This window comes from Scophthalmus maximus, chromosome 16 (genome assembly GCF_022379125.1).
Source record: "Scophthalmus maximus strain ysfricsl-2021 chromosome 16, ASM2237912v1, whole genome shotgun sequence".
NCBI lineage: Eukaryota > Metazoa > Chordata > Actinopteri > Pleuronectiformes > Scophthalmidae > Scophthalmus > Scophthalmus maximus.
The window spans coordinates 10,194,688-10,220,664 of NC_061530.1; the positions used below are offsets into that span (position 1 = coordinate 10,194,688).

At 44.7% G+C, this 25,977-nt stretch overlaps 1 protein-coding gene across 3 annotated transcripts in view; it reads right to left on the reverse strand.

Moving 5' to 3' along the window:
• Positions 1-25,977, reverse strand: part of raraa (retinoic acid receptor, alpha a) — a 132,894-nt gene that overhangs the window by 103,388 nt on the left and 3,529 nt on the right. For 2 of the 3 annotated variants that reach the window (XM_035612251.2, XM_035612250.2), the window contains exon 2: positions 12,113-12,182. The exons of the other annotated variant lie outside the window; for it this stretch is intronic. The gene's annotated coding sequence lies outside the window, so the exon portion shown is untranslated. The remainder of the gene's footprint in view (positions 1-12,112; positions 12,183-25,977) is intronic. 3 annotated transcript variants of the gene reach the window in all.

A 25,977-nucleotide genomic window follows, 5' to 3' on the forward strand; every position in this document is an offset into this window, starting at 1 on the left:
ATCTCAGCCAAGGTAGGCAGACGAACAACAATTGAGACAGACATCAAACGGTTGACGAACACTGAAACAACACTTAGCAGAAAAGCACGCCAGTCGCCTGAACAGACTCACCAAGTGTTGCACGTAGGATGGAGAAAGACAGACGGAGAAGAAAGAGAGACAGAGACTGCGTAAACAATGAAACATTTATCAAAGCCAGGGGTACGGCATCTTCTACGTTGCGTGGGCAGACTCCTAATGCAGGTGGCATTGTTGCTGTGGTATTCGGCGCTGCCACTGCTTCAAAGCGATGAGCCGCAGAGCTTCAGGTTTGTGAAAACTTACAAACAACCTGTTCCCTCTGGGCACTGTACTGTGCGGATGCCCTCTGCTAATCCCCAAGGAGCTCATTGTTGTGCGATTTTCTCCGTAATGCATTATGCATTTATTATCACATTCTTTTCATTTATACATCTGATGTTTCCCCTATTGGCAGGCCCCCTTGATAAATGTGTTTATGGCATCCCTCATGTCTACAAGTGCCTGCATAAGCCGCTGTCTAAAATAAATAAAAGGAGGGCTGAAAGTGTGTGTGTGTGTGTGTGGGGGGGGGTGGGGGGGGGGGGGTAAAGGTGGGTAAAATTGAAGGACAGGGGAGAAAAATACAGAGCAAGAGCCATACGTCATGTTGGAAAGGCCCTTGAGAACGCTTTCAATCTTTCCGTCAATATTCGGCACGCAGGCCTGTATATGCCATCATTAAAAAGGGGACGCTTCGCTGTTTATTTATCATACGGACACATGGCTGACAGCTTCCTGTAAACAAGTCCTGTGCTTCTATATGTGCATGTGTACTTGTGTGTGTGTGTGTGTGTGTGTGTGTGTATGTACATTCACTGTAGCCCTTTACAACAGCTTTCACAACACACACATACACACCCAAACGCGGGGTCTCTTCTGTCCTCTATCAATGAAAATGGAATGGCCTGGTAATGTGGCGACCAAGTAATGGAGTTGGCCAGCATTCTCTCTGATAACAGCAGCTCATCGTTGTTTACAGAGAGTGAGGTTGTTAAACACCGGAGGAAATATGCTTTACCTGTGAAGAGGACTTAATGCATGAGGTGGCTGGGAAAAATGAGGCAACATTTGGTCATTCAAGATGTTTTCCAAGTTTAATCACATCCTCGATAAAAAAATCCTTGAGTAATGAATGCATCGCTCTCACGATGTGACCTGTACCACAAAGCTCAGTAAACAAAGACCATGAAGAGCTTGTAAGATATGAAAGGTCTGCTTTTACTATGATGCTTTTTTTGTACAGTTTTCAGGAGTCTAATGTAGTTGCCAACTGCTTTTAAGCAACATTTCCATGCTTTACTGCTTTCTCTGTCCATCGGCTGACTCTATGGCCTTCACCAGCACCAAAGGTAAGTCCGTCTTGCTCACAGATAAGCTAAAGCTAAACAACTGTTGGCCGACAGCTGGGTCCAGTCAGGCTGTCACTCAGCCCGTAGCACACATAAACTTGTTAGGAAAAAAATACTCCCTGGTATTTATGAGGAGTCCAGACAAAAGAAAGATCCCCTGTCGCTACTCATTTTATCTAAACAGACGTTTCCATCGTGTGGAGGAAGGTTAGTCAAGTGAGAGAAGGTGAGTGTGTTTGCATGCGTACGTGTGTGTGTGTATCAAGGCCGACTGACCCACAGAGGGAAGACAAATGGCTATAGCAAGGGTGCCCGGCTTGACATTTAGGTTTTATGTGGTAATGGACGATGACCTGTCGGGGTCAGGCCTGCCAGCGAGGCAGCAGAGGAGCTCATTCCTGCGCATGGCCCCATACCTGTAACTAGACACTATTGCAAAACAGTGGTGGACACACACACACACACACACACACACACACACATATAATCACTCACTGACTCAGAGGAAGACAGAGGGGCATCGGCCATCCCACAGGTTTGACCACATAGGTGGGGTGTCACTATAGAGAAGAGACAGATGTTTCTGGTATGTGATTTTTGACTGTCAGTGTGGGTCAGAGTGTGTGTGCTGACAAAATCCTAGCCGGGTCTAGTGTGCGCATGTAATCCTGATATCTATCCTTACATTTTTCATAACTGTGTACACGCACGTTGTTTTTTTGCAGCCATGGCAGCAGCTTCGCCATAGGACAGGCTAGGCAGAGCAGTGGTTGCTATATTGTTGTTACGAGAGTGCCCTGCGTGTTCACCCAAACTCAGCAACAGGAGGCTACTTTATATACTGTTTGTGACAGCTTTGTGGTAATAATGGAGCCTGGGCCACTGCTAGTGCAAGTGGCATGCTCAGTCAAGTGAGACTTTGCCTAAGAGAACACACACACACACACACACACACACACACACACACACACACACACACACACACACACACACACACACACACACACACACACACACACACACACACACACACACACACACACACACGGCAACCTCCTTCACGCCTAATGAGACCACTGGGAGAGTGGAGAGCAGGAGGCAGCGAGAGGGAGATGAGTGGAGAAAGGATGGGAAAGGATGGGATATAAAGGAATGGCAAGGGAAAAAGAGGGGAATGACGGTAGAAAAGTGAGAATATAAGATAAATATAAAGAGAGAGTGAGAGAAGCAAGGAGACCATTCTTTCAAGGTTTCGGGATTGGAGAAAGGGGAGGGAGGATGAAGGGGGGAGGAAAGAGGGGGTATGACCTGGATTGCTGCCAAAAAAGAAAGAGCAAGATGGGAGGGGTGTCAGTGAAAAAAAGAGGAATGAGAGTGTGTAAGAGTGAAAAAGAGAAAGAGAGGGGGAGCTGAGGTTTAGCAGCGGGTGGTTATGCAATGTACACAACACAAGACTGTGGGGGGGGTGGTGGTAGGGGGGATCAAAGACATGGGGTGCATACATAACTAAATCTGACATCGTAGTGCAACAAGAGACAATGAGCAAGGAGAGAGGGGGCAAAGAAATATAAGGAGAACAGACACTCCCTCGGGATGGAGGGAGAGAGGAAGAGTACATTGGGCACTGGGTACACATCATCTTTGAGAAACAATACTGAAGGAGAGAGGTAATGACAGAGAAAAAAACAAGCTCCCAAAAAGAACAGATAAAAATATATACAGTATATTTGTCAAAACTGCTCTACCTTCACCTCTGGCACCATATCATCATGTGCTCATCCAGGCAGGTGCACATCGCAGGCTGGGGGTGCTGAGTAAATAGCTTGCAGTCCGAAATGGGAAAAGACTTAAATGTCTGGTGACAAGGAACATGGACAGACAGGCCGAGCTGAGCCTGTATGGTTTTGTTTCCAGGTAAAGTGGGGCATGAATTATTAACAGATGCTCAGTCTAATAAAGGGAAGAGGAGCCACTTGGCGATGATCAGAGCAGACAATCATGGCCCCACAGCAGGTGACTGTGTCAACAACATGTGTCATGTCACCTACACCACTGCTCTGAACATCTCTATGGTCATCTAGTAAAAATGAATTGGATCCGTTCTCTCCTGTCCAAACCATGAACCATGCAGAAGGAAACTTGAGGAAGAACTATGATACAGTCCACCCTGCATGAGCAGAGTTGGAAAAGAACTTGTGTGTGAACACTGTGTAGAGGCCTGCCAGAGATACAGCCCCCTTTCTCTTAGGAGAAGAACCCAACCGACTCGGGCTACATCCATGTTACTACGCATCTCTATTGAAACTTACATCCTGCTCTGCCTTCATTGATGTCCTAGCTTGAGCTGCGAGTGCCTCGTATTTCACAAAGTCTTCTGGTACTACAGAGCAACACTTATGTTTAGGTATAGGCTTTACACAGGGGCCATCCAACAATCTAACATCCTCCATCAATACAGCAGCAGTAGTGGAAGTGTCTGGGTCACCAAGTTAACCAGCACTTCTCTCCAGACCAGGAGACGGAGGATACAACGTAGCTCCAGGCCTACAGTCACTGCTTGGCTGCTCTCTGCCTGCCTCCTCTTCTGGTTGTCCACATGCCACCGCTAATCCTTCATAGACCCAGAGGAAGGCTTCGGGATCATCCCATGTGTGCGCTGGAAAAGACAGAAGCTGGCAGGCACATATTGTCCGGATGAGAGGCAGTGGGATGACTGCAAGAAGACTTGTCAGAAGAGCTCCATCCTTCCTCTGTGTGTACGCAGTTTGGCAAAAGTGCCAGTGCTGTTGGATGGTGTGACCTTGCTGACCAGCTAGACGCCTCCCGGATCTCACCGCCTCAAACCCAACACTCAGTACCTGCTTACTTTGGCCCACATACTGCAGGTTGGGTGGTGGCACCGGTCTTCTGACATAAAGCATGGTCAACTGACAAAACAAATGAGATTAGCCAGCTAGTGGCCATTCTGTAATACTTTTAATGTTTGTTCTTGACTTACCAGCAATCAATACAAGTGTTACGGTGCATTAGACACAGATGCCTCAGAATGTCATATTTAATACAGTTTTCAACCATAATTATGAGCAGCCAAGTGGGCGAAAAACAATTCACAAAAGCATTTGAGTTATTTTTAAGTCAGAGGTTTCCGGAATTTCTGACACAAATCATATTTTGCACTGCAGACATGTCAACTAACTGTTCGCAGGAAGGCTGCTTATGCTCTGTCATTGGTAGATACATCAAAATGAAATCTATTTACACTATTACAATGAATTTTAGCTTGTGTTACAGTAGCTACTTAGATCTGATGTTACTTCATAACAAACTGCTACAAATACAGTACATAACACAGCAAAAGTAGCTTAAGGTTAGTACTAAGGCTAACACCTAGGAACAATGTGTAAACAGAACTTGTTTTTCCCAATGAGTTCAACATCAAACATCATGTCTATATGGTCTGATAGCTTCATGAAGAGCTGACAGAAGGAGTGTGCAGCAGGTTAATACCATAAAGTATAAATGAACACATAATTGTTATTAGCCTATATTACTTCTTGGTAATAATTCCTGAGATGACATGTTTACCTTAGGCAGCAAGCAGAGCCAATTAGAGCATGTCAGCACTGCATCCAAACATAAATACACCCACACACACAAATACGGGACTGTACAGCGATAGAGTATGACATGAATGTCAAGCCCGGCCATTATGAAGACAACTAACAATAAAGCTCTCAATTCAGTCAGAGGAATATTATGCTCCCTTATAACTCAATAAGCCACTTCACTTCTAGGAGCCTGCGGGCTAGCAACAATACTGAGGTGCTGAAATGTCTCTTTGCTACATTAAAATCAGTAAATATGTGCAATTTCACACCATGAGAGGTGAAACTGAGCCTGAGCCCAAGGATAGCTTTACACTTTAATGAACACATAGAGGCTAGAATGGCGCAACTAAATCTTAGTTATCCACAGATGCGGTAAAAGGCCACACCCTGAGCATATTATACACATCATCCATCCTCTCTTTCCTCTTGCTGCACATTTTCCAGTGCAGGGAGGAGCCTACAGTATATCCGTGTATATAATACATCAGTGACTACTGTCGTTAATTTCTCCTCTCTTTCCCATTCTCTCGCTCCCTCCTCGGGGGGGTTCCCTGTGGCTGTCCAGAGCACATGTGTTTTGGTTTACCTAGAGTGGAGCTCTATTTGAGCCTGGGCTGAGAGCAGACTGTGGGCTTTGTCTGTGCATCATTAATCAACTGTCCTTTAACAAAAACAGGCAACCAGATGAGAGACAAAGGGAAGAGACGTGGGGGGTGGGCCCTTTTTAAGGTACAAAAAAAAAGGGCAAAGAGGGTAAAACAGAAGGAAGAGAGGAGTGGAGAGAGAGAGAGAGAGAGAGAGAGAGACAGAAAGAGAGAGAGAGAAGGGGGATGCTTGACCCAGATCGAGGCCTTTAATAAATCAAGCACCAACAATAACAAGCAAAGTTTTCATGTGGCTTGACTGATTAATCAGGCTTTCTTTTGACATGGGAAGCGATCCTTTTTCTGTCTTGTCAGTCTTCTGGGAGACTGCAGAGTGGCTGAGCAAGTCTTTTAATGTTCGTCGTTTATTAGTCTTTAAGCTGCGACATTTTAGATGCAGAGGGCCGCATCCTTTACGGTTTAACGAGAGTAAGGCCTTTGTTTTATGGTGCAAAAGGACATTTCCACTGAAGGTCTCCAGCCACATTAATGGGGTACGGGAAGGTTGTCGGAGAGGTATGGAAACACACACACACACACACACACACACACACACACACACACGCACACACATAAGAAAATACGTATACAGACGTATGAAGGCACAAGCATGGAGAAACAGGTCTCTTTTCTAAAATATAGCACTGTTTTACTCAGATGCACACCGCACACCACACACACACACACACACACTACACAGCGAGCCACAGAATATGAATCAGCCCTGTGAGACTCTTTGTGAGGTGCCGATCGATGTGTATTGAGTGTGGACAAGGAGGCCTCAGGATCGATAAGGGGCCATTACAGAGATGTGTCCTGTGGGACCTGGGAGAGGAGGTGTAGGTGGGGTGAAGATACATCTGGGCCCTTGATGCCGTCTTCTTTACCCCATCGGTGGGAGGGTGAGTGCTAGGACACACATTCACACACACACACATACACACACACAGCGGAACACGGGCGCGTACATGCATTAGGAAGAACCTTATACACTGAGTTAAATAGAGAAGGTTACGCACTGTGCACGCGTTTGCTCGCTCACTCTCTCACTCACACACATACACACACACACACCAGCTAATGGCATCCCAGGAGACCTGCTGCCACGCCACCGGTGCTCACCTTCAACTCCTTCTCCCATTTTCACTGTCCTCGTCTGCAGTTTTCCTATGGGGGAAGCTTCTTTCTCTCTTTACTCCTCTCTCCTCCTCTCTCTCTAACTGACTTTTTGGTGCCATCTTCTCCTCTATTTTCTCCCCAGCCTTCCTCCCTCCTGTGCACGGCAGTGTCACCAGAGCTGCCTGTGCTGTGCTCTGTCAGTGGAACAGCTTCCTACTAAGACTTTCTGTCAGCCCTTTCTCCTCTTCCACCTCTGTGCTGCTCACAGAGGGAGCGCTGACTGTTCTATTCTATCTCTACACACACACACACACACACACACACACACAAAGAGAGAGAGATAGAGAGAGAGAGAGAGAGAGAGAGAGAGAGAGAGAGAGAGATAGAGAGAGAGAGAGAGTTGGGGGAACGGCAGCATTGTTACTTCCACAAAATGTAAGGCAGTGACATAATCCCCCACTACTTCCTCTTTAACATATTCTGAAGTCATAGGCGAGGATTTTTGCATAAAGGTTTACTCATGGTCCAATGCAATTTCATGGCTGAAATGGCATGTGCGACAGGGCTCATTTGATGTAGGTGTAATGTATTTAGCTTGCCTGGGTGATACAAATGTGTTAAGTTTTAAGGATCTATGTACTGTGTGTAAGTGCTATATCTATGATGTCCGTTGCCAAATATCCATTCTCAATTATGTAAACAGAGAAGTTCACACAGATGAGCCAGTCAAGCAAGCGACTGAAACCAATGAGGCAGACCGCTGTGAGCTGGCTCTTGCTTCCACGCACTATGGGGGAAAAAAGTGAAAAAGAGATTCTATATTCACATTTAATCCTTCTTGTAAGAATTGGAGAAGGAGGTGGGGTCTCTTCCTCCTACTTGCCATCGCCCTCAGTTCTGCGGCCCATCTCCACCAGCAGCACAATTTAAGGGTGGTTGAAAATAGTGCATAGTGGATGATGTTGTGGAGACGAAGGACTATTAAAAGTCAAGCAAATGCCTTTACCAGTGCTCATGAAATTGCACCGAGGTGCCATGTCGGCTCCTGCAAGTGCTCTCCAAAAAAAACCTTCTGTGGCTGATCAAAAAAGAAAGTGCATGAATGCGCACAAGCACACACACACACACACACATAGAGTTTCTGGGCTCAGTTAGCAGTCCCCATTGGTTTGGAAGGCCATAACAGGCTATAACAACTACAGCCTGGCCGGCCTGTTAGTAGTGGGCCCTCTGTTTCAGCAATCTGGGTTCTCTTTGCCTTTGGACAGGGACCAGGTCAGGCTGCACAATACACCACTGTGTTTGGAGAGGGAGAGAGAAAGAGGTAGAGAGAAAGAGAAAAACTGCAAGCATGTGAGTCCGTCTACACACAAGTCTAAATATGTATGTGTGCAAGCGTGTATGTTTTGGTCCTATATTGCACATGTATGTGAGCATGTTGCATGTATGTGTGTTATGACTATTGGGCCCACCACAGCCTCCACCTCTACTACATTGGATTGCGAGGCCTCCCTCGAGTCTCCCCAATCTCCATCGTTGCATCATTTGCGACAGCTTTTTTGCTACCTCAGCACAAACAACCATTTTGGGACCCCTGGCTGCAGTTTCCCTCCTCTCGGCTGCAATTGAATGGTGTTGTTGGAAACCTCAGAGAAGTGCGTGCACCGGGAGTAACACACATCACTGTCAGTCTGAAACAATACAGTGGAAAGCAAACATGTCGACCTATGCAAGCGTGACGACTACAGGGAAAACAGACTGCAGATACAGAGCGGGACCGTGCCCCCTTAAAAAGTGGAGGCGGCAACTGTCCCTTTAAGATCTATTTCTCACAGCCTGTGGCTGCTGAGCCGAGCGGGCTAGTCTGAGCCGGGCCGCCCTGCGCTGTGCATGTATGGTAGCGGGGGGAACCGCGCCGCCCAGCTTGCCAGCCCACCACAGGGAATTTGTTTATGTTTCCTTGCTGCCAAGTTCCTGTCAGGAGGCGCCCCAAAGAGGAACTGCAGACTACTCAGTACTGTTAGCTACGCCCTCTCGCCTAGAGTGGCTGGGGTTTTCTGTATGCAGTATCGGGTGGTGCTTTGTAGCAACACTCAAATCCAGGGAGGTCTCTTCATCAATTTCAGCACGCACTCACTCACACACACACACACACGCACACACAAACACAGCTTTGGGAGCACTAAGCTTTATAAAACAAGTTCTAACAGAAAGCTTAATTTATGACCTAAAACAGATTAACACCAATTTACTCAAAACACAGTACATAAAAAGGCACAAAGGCATAGTTTCATACTTTACGAGTGGCACTTTGTTGCTGTGGATTATGGGTATTGTAAAAACTGAGCACCACCACATAAAAACACACTAAACAGGATTGGTAAACTCGTGGGCATCAAGTCAACCATTTGTGGGAAAAATAGCTAAAATCTAAATTGCTCCCCCACTGATTCAAAAAGATTTCTCACTTCCAATAACACACACAAACACTTCTTTGAATCATGACAAAAATACGACGTGTTGCTGCCAGAGAAACAATGACTGCATAACATTTGCACAATGATACAATGCTTCAGCCTGGCATACACAGTGCATGCCATTTCCTGAGTCATCCGCCGCACATGAGCAGCTTTTCTGTCAACCAAGGTCAGCAAGTGCATTAGTATCTAAGGAAAGACTCCTCAGATGCAGCTGTGTCAAGGACATGGAGCAGTTGTCTTCATACCATGCATGCGTCAGTGTGTTTGTAGGAAACAGAAAGATGTACATGTGTGTGTGTAAGTGAGTGAGTGAGTGAGCGGAGGAAGGAAAGGTCAGACAAGGCCAAACTAAGGGGCGTGGGACCCAGGATGGCGAGACGGAGGAAGACATGGAGAGAAGAAGGGGGAAAGAACAAAAGATGGAAGCATGGATGGAAAGATGTTGGCTGGGGTTGGGGGGTACTGGGAGAAAGCAAAAACAGGAAGCAATTTATGTCAACTTGGATGGACAGTCCCCCCGCCCACGTGCTGGCACATTTCACTGCTCCTCCACTGTGGAGACAGAAACTCACCCACTTACACACACACACAATGAAAGGTACACCGGTGGCTGAGTGGATGGATGCACAGGGGAAATGCACTGGATGCATTTGTTTGAATAAGATTCATGTTGTCATGTGAGATTTCCACATTTTTTCACCATGGGTGGAGAGCCACACAACTGAAAACTGAAATAAATTGAGCATCAGTACCACACTTCTTCTATTTTGCTGAGGATGAGGAAGTGAGATGCCACACAATATTCAGAAGCCTGACAGTGAATGAGCTCAGCAGCACATATACCAGCTCATACCAATTGAGCTTTAAGTAGTTTATTCAACCGTTAACTCTTCAGATTTGGAAGTCCGTGTAAATCGTGCAAATCAAATTGGTTATATACAATGTGAGTGTTGGACACATTTATCACAATGAAATAACAGAAATGCCTAAGGAGACATTGGCGTTTCAAGGAAATTGGCACGGCCACACTAGGAAGGCCATTTTTAATCTAATATGGGGAAATCGACAAAAACAGAAAGAAAGCTGCTGCAGCAAAGGTGTTGAATGCTGATTATTCAACTCTGCCCAGCTTCAACAGAGAGTAAGAAGCGCAATTACACTGGAACAACTGCACATAAACAACACAGTTGAACTTCCCTGAAGTTTCCATGTGTGGAGTGGAGTTTTACAAAAAAAATTCTAGACAGAGGGAGAAGCTGCGGGCTCGGCAGCCACCACCGACCTACCGCACACAGAGTGTGAATCATTAAAGGCATGTGTTCCACATCAACTGCCGGGTCCGCTTCCCAACCCACTTATGAGACTGGTTCTAAATTATGACGGGGAGGGGGGGGGGGTTAAAAACCGCTTTACTTGGAGATGAGACCCCAAACCTGCTAACTCAGAGACAGAGAGAAATTGGAAAAGGACTGTATAAGAGTACTGCATGGACCCTCACAAGATAAAACAGCAATGATTAAATCAGGACGCTAATGGAATAATTGCATGATTTCCCCAAAAAAGCATTATGTTTCATCATAGAGAGATGTAGTAAAGAAAAGAAAATTAGCAAAACTAAATTATAACTGCCCTACTTTTATTCCTATACAGCTTTCTGGCTGCCGTTGCCAGTTTCTAACCTCACAAAAGCTAAGACAACACAGCGTTATGAGGAAAGACAATAGAGGAGACAGGAAATCAAAGTTGTGTGCTTATATGACCAGAGTGTCGGCCTTCATCCATCAGGCCAGTCGTATGCCAAAGCGGTTGCTAACAGCGGAGTTTCTGCCAGACCACTTGTCGTCCCTAGTAACGGCATTAACGCGAATACGTGTTTGTGCAAAAATCCAAAGAGGGAGGCGATTTGTGAGTCTGCACACTTCTGGTTATCTGCTGTGGTCCTGGCACACACAACATCCTATTTGCTTTTGATTGAAGGCTGGTACAGGAGGGTTGTTCCCCTCTGGGGTAAGAGATCGAGATGGAAAGGACAGGACAGGATGGGACAGGTCAAGACATGAAATGACAGGAAAGGACAAACGCAAGTTTGTACAGGCAGGAGACGGTCAAACAGGACGGGACAGGACAAACTCTGCCTCAGTCCTGGGGACATGGTGCTAGGATTGACCGAGAGGAACTGACCGACCGTTCCAGCTCCTTTCTGTCATTCACTGTTGTGTCAACATTCTAACCAAATCAGCATGAAATGAAATAACGGGAAATAGCGGAATAAAATCAATAGTGCTATTATTTCTGCTGTCATAATGTCTTGCAGCTGATAAAAGTAAGATGAGCAGAACCAATAAATAAGTCTATACTCCGAGTGATGATCCAAGCTCCTCAAGCCAGTTCCTAATGATGAACGGCTGTCTTTGTTTGTCTTTGTCACTTTAACATGACCGAGCAAATCTCCTAACTGCCAGCTCCAACTCTGATGCAACAGACCCGGGATTAGACTTGATCCTACAGCTGGCAGCATGCACAGGCCACAGGATTCAGTCAGTTAGTGCAGCGTGTATAACCCATGTACGTGTGTTTAAAAATTATTCCACAGGTTGGCAAAGACATTAAGCTGAACACAAACTCTGCCCTTTGCAAAGGCAGTGAAAAAGCAGAAGATATGACACGACAGACAAAACAGTCAGTCATGAGCCACACATCGTGCGAACGCGACCACAAACTCAACATGGCAGTCACATGATGAGGAAACAATGCTACTGTACACAGCGCAAGATGGTGTTTGATGCCCACAGACACGAGTGTGGAGAGGCCCAATTACCCAGAGATGACAGGAGCGACAAATTCGGGCTTACCCCAGAAACGTCAATCTCCCCGTCCTTGTCCGAGGAAAACTCCCCTTGAATCGATTGCAGCTCCTAAGCTCTGAGGAGAGAGGAAGAAAGAGAGAAGAAGATATTTGAAACCAAGAGCTTTGTGGTCCTTATCCACGTGCTGCAGACTCAGTGACTCCCTCGCCTCTCTGGCACAGAACTGTTTCACTACACAAAAACTCTTACACTCTTTTTCCTTCCTTCGCCCTCATTCTGCCTGTAATCTCCCCGCCCTTTTCCAGTAGATTGGACTTTCTCACTCTCTACGTTTGTGCCCCAGACATCATGTGAAAACTGGAGTAAAACAGTGCTTTTGTGGTGTGAGAATTACCTAGGGCCCAGGCAGGCACAGTAGTGCTTATGGCGACAACTCAATTACAGCAATGTGAATCAGGTGGCTGTCTAGAAATCCCCTCAGCCTGATGCACAAATAGGGACACAGAGGCGCCTTCATTGCCAAGATGGAGACAAATCTAAAGTGGCGTGTCATCTCTTCATAGGGGGACAGCGAGGCTGGTGCTGCACAGATGAATGGCTGCCGCAGACGAGGACCTAGCGACACTGGTTTGGAGTTTGGGTGTATCTGAACAATGCCATTTTGTTTATGCATGCTGCTAAAAAAAATCTGACGTATTTACCAACATGTCCGCTTGCAGCTCTAAATTGAAAGGGTCACATGGCACTTAAGACAACTGATAAACGCCACATTTGTGCTGCAGAGAGCGTGGAAAATGCTTTATGGGATTGTTTTTAACTAAAAACAACTGGATGAAAATAACAGGATAGCGGTTTGCACATGTAAAAACCCACTTTGTTGGATGTCATGCATTCGGCCTAAATGCCAAGCTACACAATCATGGCCAATAATGTTTGAATAGAAAATTGGTTTGTGTCAAAAGCATTCAAAAGTGGTGAGTTTATCCAGTCTCTCTCTTCACGGAGAAAACAGACAAACACTCTTTTTACCATATCCTGGCTACAGGATCCCTCCAGCTCCCATTAACTGTAGAACTGTGGACCGGGCCAGGTTTTTCCAAAAGCATGTTCAAAAGAAACAAATAACATTTGAAACTATGGTCTATTTGAGTTGACTTTACTTCACCGGGCACTTGTCACAGTAAGCAGAACATTTCTGTGCTTCGGTTTAAAAAAAGAAAGCTGCAAGTTATATCAGGACAGAGCTTTCCTGACAGCCATGGTAATGGTTGCTCTTTAGATGTGTCATGATACCACCGCAGAAAAAAATCCCCTCCCTCCAGGTCAGAGTGGCCTTGGTGCCATTTTACAAGGAGCAAATGAATTTCACACTAATTTGCTATCACAAGCTCCCGAGGACAGTCAAACTCCAGAGATATAAGAATAGCATTTCCCCCCCAAAAAATATTGCATTCATTTTTTGCAATAAAGATGGGTCTTTAATTCCATGTGACACAACTCCAAGCTGTTGGACAAACCCTGATTCAATATTAAGGCCTTTGGTTAAATCCCATTTCAAGATTCCAACAACATTTTTGCCAGATAAATGAAACAAGCTTTGTGAGTAAGGTATGAACAAATATGCCATGCTCAATGCAATCAAATGCAAACATCCTGCAACCTTAAGTACAACCTCATATTTAATGTGTCTCCCTGCCCACATTGCAATAATAATATAATAACACCGCAATCTGCATCTTCAAAAAAGAATCTCAAATCAACACCAGAAATTGAGCATTATAAGTTTTATGTGTGTTGTTTGCATCGGCATGTATGTGTGTGTTTATCTAGAGCAGTTACTCAACATCTCTTTAAAAAAACAAACTGACAAATGCTGCATCTAGCAGAAGGTGAACCAGTCTACTGTATGATCTTCGTAATGAGATGATGTTTGTTTTTCCAGCTCGCAGCACTTTAATGTGTAAGTCTCTGGCTCTCTGTTGCTCCCTCTGGTATCCATTCCAACGTGACAATCAGTTGGCCTGTGCCCTGAATGACTCTTCATCTCACTTCCTGTCTTCTTACACGCCCTCATTTCCTGTTGTGGTTCTGAGTGGTGTTCGACTGGTGTGGTTTTGATAGTCCACTGAACCAAGAACAGTCTAATATAGAGACATAGCAGGTAGGATGAAATGAGGACAAAGTATATCCAGGTGCGTGCGTGCGTGCGTGCGTGCGTGCGTGCGTGCGTGTGTGCGTGCGTGTGTGCGTGCGTGCATGCCTGGAGCCTACACTGATGAGTTTGGACAGGAGTAGCCTGGGGTAATTGCGTCTTTATCTTTGCTGATGGGTAAAAGCAACTCACTGCAGATGCTCACCTTTAAGAGAGAAAGAGAAAGAGGGGGCCCACAGTGCTGGAGCCCTGCCAGACAAGTCCATCTGCTTTTCAAATGGAACCCAATTTACTGCACCTAGAACCTTAACGGATAATAGGGCAGGGTCACCCGATCTTCAATGTACGGCCTCGCGTCGGCAACTGGGGACTGGGATTCAGGTTGCTCAAATGTTGATGGTTTAAAGGGTTTGATGGGAAGGCGGTCCAACTCTCAAGTGAAATCATTCATCGGCCCAGGGACATTCACTTACTCGTTGTGACAGCAGAACCCTTCCACTGCCGCTCGGTACAAATGTGTGAAAAACTGATTGAGGCTACGAACAGCAGTCTCCAAGTGTGTGGTTACTTGGGAATGGCTGCCCTGTGGCGAGAGTCATGAGCTCACATTAAAACAGACACAATGTGTTGTTTTAGCTCACTTGGTTGTATAAAATTCCAGGGACCGTATGCACACAAACACACACACACACACACACACACACACACACACACACACACACACACTGACACAATATAAATCCCTCTCTTTGAGGCTCTGACTCTCAGCGGTGGAAACCCCCTTCAGTCGAACATAGATCACATAACCTTTCTTGACATCAGAGGACAGCACTCCCAATGGAAAGATGCAGATTCACACACGCTGAGTGCCGGCCAAGGCTCCAGACTGCCATTGTCCTTCGGAGTCATACAAACAAAACAATGAAGAGGGTCACGAAAGGCCCCGTGTGGAATGGTAAATAACCAGAGAGAGTGAGGGGAAGAGACGAGAGGAGGGAGATTCAGAGGGACAGAAACAGAGAGGAAGTGAGTCGGAGATTGAGATAAACGAATCTACCTCGACAGTGTCACAAACCAAAATATGACCAACTGGGAGCAGGTGAATTCCACTCTATTGTTCAATCATTCAAGAAGAATCTGACACTATGTTAATTGATAATACATCAGCTGCAGGATGTACAGAGCAAAAAAAACAATGTGGAGTGTAAATGATCTCACCTCTAGGAATAAGGAATTATAGTAAGCAAAACAAAAAGCATCCATTCAACTTCTGAGTTTTGTAACAATATTTTATGCTCGGTAGTTAAAAAACGGTTTGCATTTCATAAGACACGAACTTCGGAAAATGTCCAGAAAATTGGGTCCGGACATTTTCTGGATTTTGCCATTCACATTCGAAGAACTCAGCAGGAGTTTGGACAGAAGCTTTCACAATAGCAGCAAAATTCTAAGAATATTCAGGTGACAGGTGGCACTTGTGTAGAGTGCCCACTCCGGAGATTTTCATGCTGTATTCTCACATGGGCTCACTCTAACATTTTCCAGTCCGGATCAACATTTGCGTTGGAGTGTCTGGAGTGTGCATGTCTGAAAGCAGCTACACAGCTCAGGAGATAAGCGTTCTTCTCACAGTACAGTTATTTTTCTCAAAGCCATGCACAGGCAGAAAAAGGGGTTAAACCCCAACAATATCAAAGGCTTAGATTGTGGGGATGTTAATCATTCATTAGTGCTGAGTGACCCTTATTATAAAACCATCTTTGTTGTCATTATTCATCTGCCATAAAATGCTAGCCTGTTAATTCAGACTCAGGATGTTGACAATAGGCGGTCCACAAAGGGCTTGGAAGGCACAGTCCCCCTTCTGATTGGTCTTTCATATGCTAATGGGGGAACTGTTTTGGGTTTACTGGCCTGGTTGGAAATGATTTAGAGCGACACCGGTGCTCTGAACCTTTATGTTTCGGCTGGCCGCGGGGGCTCATATATCACTCTGATCATTAATCAATTAGCGTCTCCTAGCCACCTGTCGGACATTGCGCACAAAACATTCCTGCCCTTGGGCAGTTGCTAGACGATGATCATCAGTAGCAGCGCTATTACCTTCCAACCCCTCGACACCCCGCCCCCCCCTCCCCTTTATGGTAATACCCTGATAGATTACATAATCACACCCAAACACTGCTCGCAATGACAAAGGCTCCTCTCCCAGTGAAGAGAATATGAGTGGAAACTGCCACTGTATTTTTTTTTTTCAAGGGTCTTCCCCTTCACAATCAATTGAGCAGCAAGTTTTTGTTTTTTTTGACGTGCATTTGCCCTCCGCTGTCACACACAGAAAAACGGGACAGAGAGGAATTGATGCCGACCTTGAAGGAGAATCAATATACTGACGGCTATTCAAAAGTGCTGAATGCACACCAACGCTGTGTCCTCCATTGTTTTAAATGCAATTGCCTCCAGTGAGGTATTGATGGCTGTTTTGTATCGATGATGTGTCCCAGTAGCCAAATGCATGTGAGATGGAAAGGTCTAAACTATCAAGGCCAAAGCGACATTAAAACATCTCTAGAACAAAATGATCATGTTTAATCTAGATATACTTAGTCAAGACCTGTAGTGAGTAGACCGCTGCAACGAACACACAAAGGACTCTCTGACTAACTGTTCATTCGTCACACTTCTACTTCAATAACAAACACTTAGTATGTAAGTTTCTGTTATGGCAAACTGAACAAGAGAGGGAGGGTGGGAGAGAGAGAGGTGGAAAAAAGTTGTGTTAAATTTTTCACAGCCTGCGTTGTTTGAAAAGCCCATCAGGCTTTGTGATCTCATGAAGCCACTCGAGGCACTGCACGTTCAGACTGATGGCTACTGTAAAAATTCTTCAAACATTTCTGTTTATAACTGCCTTCTGCCTAACCACTACAAACAGGTCTTTTTCTGGAGATTTGTATGCAAATGTGAACTCTCAGGCACAGGCCCTCGCTACCACTAGACAATCTCTTTTTCACAGCCTCGCTTCCCTGACAATACCCAACTCCCACCACTCTCTATCCAATGCCCCCCCGCAAACTCTTCCTATTTTCACACTTTTTTGTTATTTGTAACTAATTCTTAAAACCAGCTGAAAAGATAAGTGGCACTAAAATTAGAGCCAAATCCGCCAGCTCTCCATGTGGGGACATGGAGAAAGTAGATTTGTCAAGCCTTGATTTAGCAGTATTCTTTCATTAGAAAAGTAGCACTCTTCACGCAGCTTAGCAATATACGAAATGGCTCAATCAGTCTCATGTGGAACATTAAAGTCAGAACGTGGAGGGGGGAGGATGGAGTGAGGGCCTAGCCGTGAACCCAGAAAACTTAGCACCATGTTGATGCCATTATTGTGTTGCCTGTTATTCTTACCTGTGCTGCACTCTTCAACTCGGAATGTGCCATCTATTTCCAAAGGCTCCAAACAGAAGAATGGCTCCACAAGGGGATAGTAGAAAATCTGTTGTGTGTGTAAAATGTGCAACGCTGGGCTGGGCGCTAAGAGTTTTTTTCTTCTTTCTATTTCATCTTTTAAATCCAACCAGCTCAGGCAAAGGGCCAGTGAACAACATTATCAGGTGGATTTTCAAAAGGACGAAAGCTCCTCTCGGATTCTTTACACTGCTTGTGGAAAAAAAGCGGAACAGAAAGCCAATCCAGCACACAGACTCGTCGGCATGCACACATACACATTCATAGCTCCCTGCCCTTGGTATTTCAAGCAAATTCATTTCTTTCAGGAGATTATTTTGCTGATAATCTCAGGCTCCTTCTTTTTACTTATCTCTTCACTGAGGTCCTAAAAACTGGCTGTGATATTAGAAGTGCAAAGGTCACAACTAAAGCTGAGAACACAGAGAGAAAAAGCAAATCGGTACTGGCTAGCTGTATCTAATTCCATTCACAACATAACAAGCCAAACATAAAAGATATATTGGGAGAGATAAATCTAGAAGTGGAGAAATTCTCACATTTGACTGCAAACAGGTATCTGCTGATGGACAAGCAGCGTTAAGAGAGGAAACTATTGCCTGAGCAAGATAAAGGCTCTCCACATTGTACAGGGGCAGGAAGAAGACAGCAGGAAGAAGGAGGGTGATGGGCAACAGGGCAAAGGCTTGACCTTTCTGGGTCAATAGGTGATTGGTAACATTTATCATACCTATGCAAGCTGCTAAATGAGAAGCCAGGAAGCTTCTCCCTACAGGGCTCGGACACATTTTGATGTCAAAGTCCAAATGAAGGCTGGGCCCACTACAGGCTACCAGATGCCATGTGTTTATGACAGAGACAAATACTGGAATCCCTAAGTGGAAGAACATGCCATGCTGGCACACAGAAGCGGCAGCGAAATGTTACATCATTTTGACGATTTAATGAGCACAGCCTGGATTACATCAGGAGTTTCAAAAGCTGCCAATGCCAATATAAAAGCTTGTGTTTCATGCTTCACGAGAGAGGCTAAAATGTGAGTCTCACTCGATAGGAAAACAATGGTTGGAGGATGAAGGGGCTGCGGTTGTGGTTGAAGGCAAGCAGCGCTGTCAAAATCCTGGTTGAAGCCATGCAAGGTATCTAAACGTAGGGAATCCACAGAGCCGCAGCTCAGCCACACTGACATTCACATGGTGGCAATGACAAAGAAGCAATTGAATGTGGGGTCCGAATTTGGCACAGACTTATCAGAAAACACCCCACCCCCAGGGGACAGTCCCACAGGACAGTGGCTCTTTGAAGAAACACGGCAGCGCAGCATTGTTTTGCTGCTCTGGACAAGTGGACTGGAGTTTGAGTGGGTATCCTGGGCCAGAGGCCAGACGAAAATGAAAACACGCTCTTGTGTGGAAGGATAATTAGGACACACACTCATGCAACAGACCATCCATCAAGGTGAAGATGACAGTTAATTTCATAAACAAAACAAACATAGCCTCCTTGTTAGCCATCTAATAACTTGTGCATGGGCAGAAAATCGGCAATGATGCCACCCGACGTGAAATGCACAAACAAAACACAAATTAGAGATGGCATTCCATCTTTTAATATCCCACACGCACTGAGAAGATTAACAGTTTTCAGTTGCAAACACACGCTTCCAAGTCCCTCAGGCAAATCACTCAAGGCAGCATTTGCATGGTCCAAAAGCAGCGACAAGTTATTTTCAGGCATCCACACAGTAGGTGCAGAGCTGAACTCAAATGAATAATGTAAAGCTACAGCCTCAGAGAATGCTGCTACCTTCACACTAGAGACCAATGAGGACAGAGGAAGGACGAGTAAACCACAGAGAAGCATGAAAAGGCGGTACCATAAAAATCGAAAAAAGGATGCTTGTTTTTGTTGTTTCATATTTAAATTCAGGTATGAGCACACATGAAGGCACATAACTTGATAGATTTAAATGTAAAACTATTTTACTCCTATAACACTGCAAGCTGAAATGAGACAACATGATATCATCACCACTGTAATTCTGTTGTTGTAAAATTTGGCAGCTACTCCGGGGGAGCGTTATAGCAGTGGACGGTCAGAAGTCAGATACGCTTGAAAACAACGAAACAGTCACCTGCATTCACTTCCTGATTGGCTCTTATCAGTCACGTAAGCGCTTTTTGTCTTGAACAGTTCCATCTCATTGTCGCTCACGGGAAAATAAATCAAAATCACTGTTTGTCATTATTAGTATTTTCTGTAACCACGCAGAGTAGAAAGACGGTTTCCTGTTTACATTTTTTTCCTGATTTAAGTTTTCAGTTGCCTAGGTATGGACGGAGAGTTCTCCTGGTATGGAACTAAAACGCTCATCTGGACGGAGATCACTTTAGTTTTTAAAACGCCATTTGTTCTAAAACTAAAGTGTAATAGTATGGATGTAGACTAGAACACATTTGATAGCAGTACACTGACATCAACATGAGGATTTGACACCTCATGCAGCCCAGTTACACGACTCATACACTGGGGGCAATATCAGTTTTTATGCAGCCTGTTCATATATCCCATGCGAATGATCACTGCTGCTTTACACTTCGTTACTGTGGTGTGACGGAAGTGTTGATGTAAATCCACCATGCTTGTTAAGGCCATATAGGAATTAATCTGTTTGTGCCTTCCAAATCTCTCTGATCTGCTTGGATAGTGAAATCTTTGCATCACTCAGAGTCCTTGAATGTGGCAAAGATCCCTCTCTTGACAAAGAAGGCCCCTGTCTGCTGCAGGGACGTGACATGTAGCAGATACAGTGCAAACCGCTCAAGATGAGCTTTCAATCTTTAATCCTGTTGATTGTGTATTAAAAGTCACATCCTGATGTCCTCAGCAAACTCAAACTAGGTGTATCCCTGAGTGATACCGCAGGGATTGAAGCCATCGAGTCTCTTTTCAATGGGCTTAAACTCAATCTCCTTCCAATCTTTCTTTTTTTTGTCACAATCTATTGCACTTTAAACGCTCAAATCTGTTCTTCAATGAAAAGCACTGTATCGCAAATGAGTGAACTGCGAGGCAGTCATGAAAAACACAACAGTCATGAATTTCAATTCATGTTTTCCAAAGAGACAGAAAGCATTAGCAAGGTGTTTGCAGGTGGAAACACTTCTCAAGTGCTGAATTTGAACTTTACTGTCTGTAGAATATCAAGAGTAGGCTGCGTTTTCTTAAGCAGATACCTACAATTTTGGACAAAAAAAAAAACACCGGCCACATAGTGAATTTGCAACGGGCACAAAGATGAGCAGGCAGTGACTGAGAAAACTAGGGATGGTACAAATGAGAGATTCTGCAGAGATTACCCTGAAACACAGAGCAGAGATGTGCAGGGAAAGCCTCATGGAACACAGTCAACACATCTCACATGCGCAGAGCCTGGAAACAACACGCTTGGGGCTTCTACCTTCATTTAGATGAAAATGGACCTCCTCAAGAAGAAATAAAGCCATTTTTAACCCCCCCAACCCCACCCCACCCCTCGCTACGAGCCGGCCTCCTGTAATGTGCCCAGTCAATGGACTGTGGGTCTATTCAACTGCAGGCAGCCCACAGCACAGCCATAAATAATGTAGGGCAGCTCACATGAAACCCTAATCACCATTGTGCTGTCACCCAACATAGAAGATTGCTTGTTTAATTTACAGCACTGCATCTGTCTCAGTTCTGGCCAATTTAGTTTCATGATTTCAATAGGCATTCCAGGTATTAATCAATATGCCTTTCAGCGAATGCTGTGAATCAATTATGTGAATGCAATGGTCATGTGTCCAAGTCTGTGTTTGTATGCGTTTGCGTGCTCACACATGTTTTGGGTGACGGTGTGTGTGTGTGTGTGTGTGTGTGTGTGCCATGAAGAACAAACAAGAAACGGCTGCAGCTTGTGAAACAACAAAGGCTGGGAAGAAGCCATCAACACTCAATAACCAGAGCTCATTATTGGCCATATACAACGTGCTTCATTACATTACAATTCCATTAGCATGCATCACATTTGCATATTCCAGTCACCTCCTTACAGAGGCTGTTGATCATAAATGGCAGCCATATGCTGCCTGGTGCGCCACATTACAGAATTATTACTGCGACACAGAGAGCCAAGAAAAATGAAAATTACGTTGACACGGAATGAAGCACAAAACCAATCAAAGTATCAGCCATTATTGATAGTGTCTCACAGTCTCACTGACTGAAAAGAGTGTCATTTACATCCACGGTTATGCTTTCTCGCTTGCAAACATCGGCAGGCTTAGGCCTAGTTTGCTGTGTGCATATCTGAGATGCTTCCCTCACAAATAAATATATAGATATATTTTCTGTATGTGTAAACTACAAAAAATAGTTTTTAACACACAATTAACACAATTAATTATTTATGCAGGGTTTTTTTTGGAAACAAGAAAGGGGAGATTAATTAGTGTTTGTTTGTAATTTTAGCTTGATGTCCACTTGTCCAGCTGCAAACACACTCATCTAGCAGTCTACAGTATGTACTGCAACATTTCAGCATGACAGTGATTTGGTGCGACTTGGCTTGCAGAAGCCGAGGCGGCAGAGCAGTACGATAACGACGCTAAGAGTGGAGCCTCTTAGCAACAGCAAGCTGTTGGAGCTAACAGCAGCAATAGCTGAATCATCCTTGCTCAGGAACATTATCTCTACACCGTGGTGTTCACTTCACTTTTGATTAAATATGGCCTAGCGACTCAAGCTAATGTGCAGGCAGCTGCAACCACAGCAGCTGCGTAATGCACTGTCAACTGCCACATACGCCCACAAAGGAGGCACAATGGAGAGGATTTGTTTCACTGAAATCAGCGTTAAGATGCTTTCGTTTGTGCAGCCACTGGCCACTGCACAGGAGACTCACGTGTAATGTTTTCCCACAGTCGACTGGGAATGACACAGAAAACTGTCTTAATTAGGAAGCTACGATTGGCATGATGAAGAGCAGTAAGTAACCACAACAGGAGGGGTGGGCAGGGAACCGCCTGCCTCACAGAACAATTTGATCTGTCCTGTGAGACAATTCATAAATACAGGGGGGGGGAAGATTCCTTCTGAATTATTTTATTCTGCAATAAAGGAAAATGGCAGAATATGGTACACTAAGATGTCCTTCATTGTGTTCACTTCTGGCTGTACACCTGTCGGGACACAGTCAGGGTGAAGGAAAAACACATGAAGCTATTGCATGTCATCGCTGACAATCATTGCAAAATGTCAAGAAAAAGACACACTTAATATTGCACTTTCCCAAAAGAAGGCCAAATATGTATATTGTTTGTATGACTGGTTTCCGGGGACAGACTCGCAGTGATGAAATAGTTCAGACTCAAGCATCATTACAGCTGGACACACACAGCTAAACTGGATGAGTTGTATTTGTTTTAATTTTCCATTTTTTTCTCTCTGGCCTGCGATAAAACAACAATTATACCAAATATAGCCTGACAAAACATTTTTGTGCGAGGGATTACTGCCAAAAATTATACAAAGGTAGAATTACTGTCTTTGCAAACCGTGGGTGGCAAAGGTGAGGATTTGTTTGAACAAGATATTTTGGCTAAAACCAACTGTGAGTAACGTCATCACCACCACCATCAGACATCAGACGCCAAAGAGGAGCAGTTCCTGCCATCGCATTACAGAGGTTTGTGTAATATATGTGTTCAATAATTTAGTATGGCCCTCCAAGGATGTTATAAAAATTGAAATGGCCCTTGATAGAAAAAAGGTTCTCCACCCCTGCACTGCAGTGTTGTAATGTGGAGTGGATTTGTTTGATAAGCGTTCATTCGTTCAAGTCATTTTTCTTCTCACAAAACCGCAAACCATTCTCAGGTTTCTTTTTCCAATGTGCGTATTATATGCTTTCCTCTTTTATTTTTATCACTGTAAACTGAACATCTTTGTGATCAGTGGGAGGGACAAACCGACGCATTTGATGACGTCAACTTCGGACTCTTTATTGGGAAAATAATCAGCAGATTAATCGATAATGAAATGCAGACATAACCTGAAACTATCCAGTGTCACAAGTCTAATCTTTTTTTGTGTACTTGGACATTCTCTATCTGGCACCTGAGCAGTCTTTTTTTTTTAATATTTATTCTATTGTCAAAGATTCATTTATTTAAACAAGAGAGAAATCTAAAGTTTTACCAATGTCAACATATCAGATGGAAGGTTTTGAACAAAAATCACTACATAAATTTAGAAGCGCTTAAGGACAGATTGGCTCGTCAGACATCTGTGTAAGTGACACCGACTATCTGGCTAGCTGTCTGATTCATGGCAGCAGAGGGTTAACTTGGCAGCTCAGCTGTACAGCATGGCTCTAAAAAGAATATTAGCAGTGTGTCCTCCAGCCCTGACTGAGAGAGAGAGAGCAACAGCAAAATAAAGGAGGAGAGAGAGGAAAAAGAGAGATGGAGAAAAGGCAAGGAGCAAAAAGGGGGTGGCTGTGCAAATCCAATTTCCAGTGACAGTGTGCTCCGGATCACTGTTTGAGTCAAAGAACGTATCATCTGTCAAAGTTAACGGCAGTGTCCTGGGGAAAATGAAGGAAAATTAAATGGAGCCCATTCACTAAGAAGGTGTGTGTGTGTGTGGGGGGGGGGGGGGGGGGGGGGGGGGGGGTCTCCCCGGGAAAATAAATACATACATAAAGCCATTATTTCTACCTTTATGAGGTGGCAGGGCGGTCATGATCAAGGGCTGGTTCTCATGCTACAGAGATAATATTAGAGCAAATGCCTGAAGAGGAATCTGTGGGCTTGAGCACAGAGCTATCTGTGGAAATGAAGATGTCGGCAAGCCCGGCTAGCCTGTCTCTCACTCAGAGCTGTGGATGTACTCAGTGGAAGCAATTGATACCATTGTTTTATGGAGAGGGGGATTAAGAACCAACAATAGGGCTCTTTCACTGGAAATGTCAGCCGTCAAGCCGGGGGACTGTCCGACCGGGCAGAGAAACTTTCAAAGCCAAGGTACAAAATGAGTGTGGAAAATAGTATGAAGCACTGTGACGAGGGCAATGAAATGCTGTGACATGAGCCAGAACGTTCACATGCCAAATGGTAGAAATGCGATCTCAAACCTGGGACAGCAGGCACTGGGAAACGTTACAACACAGATCACAGCGAAACAGAACCGACAAACAAAAATACAGGGCGTTCAATTTATCATTGTTCAGTGTGATCTGGAGGATATGTCTGTCGGGGAAAAATCTGCAAATGGATGTAAATAACCTCAAGGTCTACCAAAACAATCTGAAGCTTATATTACATCTAAAATCAATCAACAAGATTATAGGTTATATTGGTCTTTAGCTCAACCTCATTAGAAAAAGGAGACAAACGTGGCCTGATTCTTCAGGCAAATTATCATAGTGAGAAACCTAAAATATCACAACCGATAATCCATTCTGGGGCATTTTATTACAAGACTATAAACGGAGAGATATAAAGTTCTCTCCCTCTGAGTGCTTTGATAACCCCACTGGCCGTGGACCTCTTTGAAAATCTCACTCTGAGGGGCTGAGGTGAATATAAAGCACAAGTTGAAGGGAGGTACCCTGCCACTTTAAGGCTGGGATCAAACCAAGTTATTCTACCACTCTGACCTAATTGCTCTCTCGACATGAACACTGGGAGCCGTGCACTCTGACATGTAAAGATTATTTAATACCATCAAAGCCATAAAAAGAGGAATAAAAGGAAGTAGTGTGAAGGGGGGGGGGGGGGGGTAGTGTTAACTCTTTTGTGCCTGGCAAGGCCGAGGGCAGCGGAACGAGAATCAGCATGCAGAAGCTGGTCTGTTTAACTGCCGCTGGCCGATGTGAGCGGAGCTCCCACATCCCAACATCACAGCGGCCCCACTCCCCTCCCCCCCAAAAAAAATCCCACTCCGATTCAGCTACACTCTCCTGGTATCGGCTCCCACCCTTCTCTCCTCCTTTTCCCACACTCGCCCTAGTCCCTAAGGCAACGACTACGTCATCGGGTACCACTGCCAAACCACTGTAATATCCCAATTTATTTCTACTTATTCTGACAGACTCGGGGCCTGTTTCATTTAGGTCAAAGGCTGTTTTTATTAGTGCAAAGCCACGCTGCTTGGCTTCACCGGACTCATTTGTAGAAGTAACTGTTTCTCTGGTAGGCCAGAGATGTTATTTGCTGACAAACTAAATGGATTTCATTTGCAACATGAGTGAATCGGTAAACCAAAA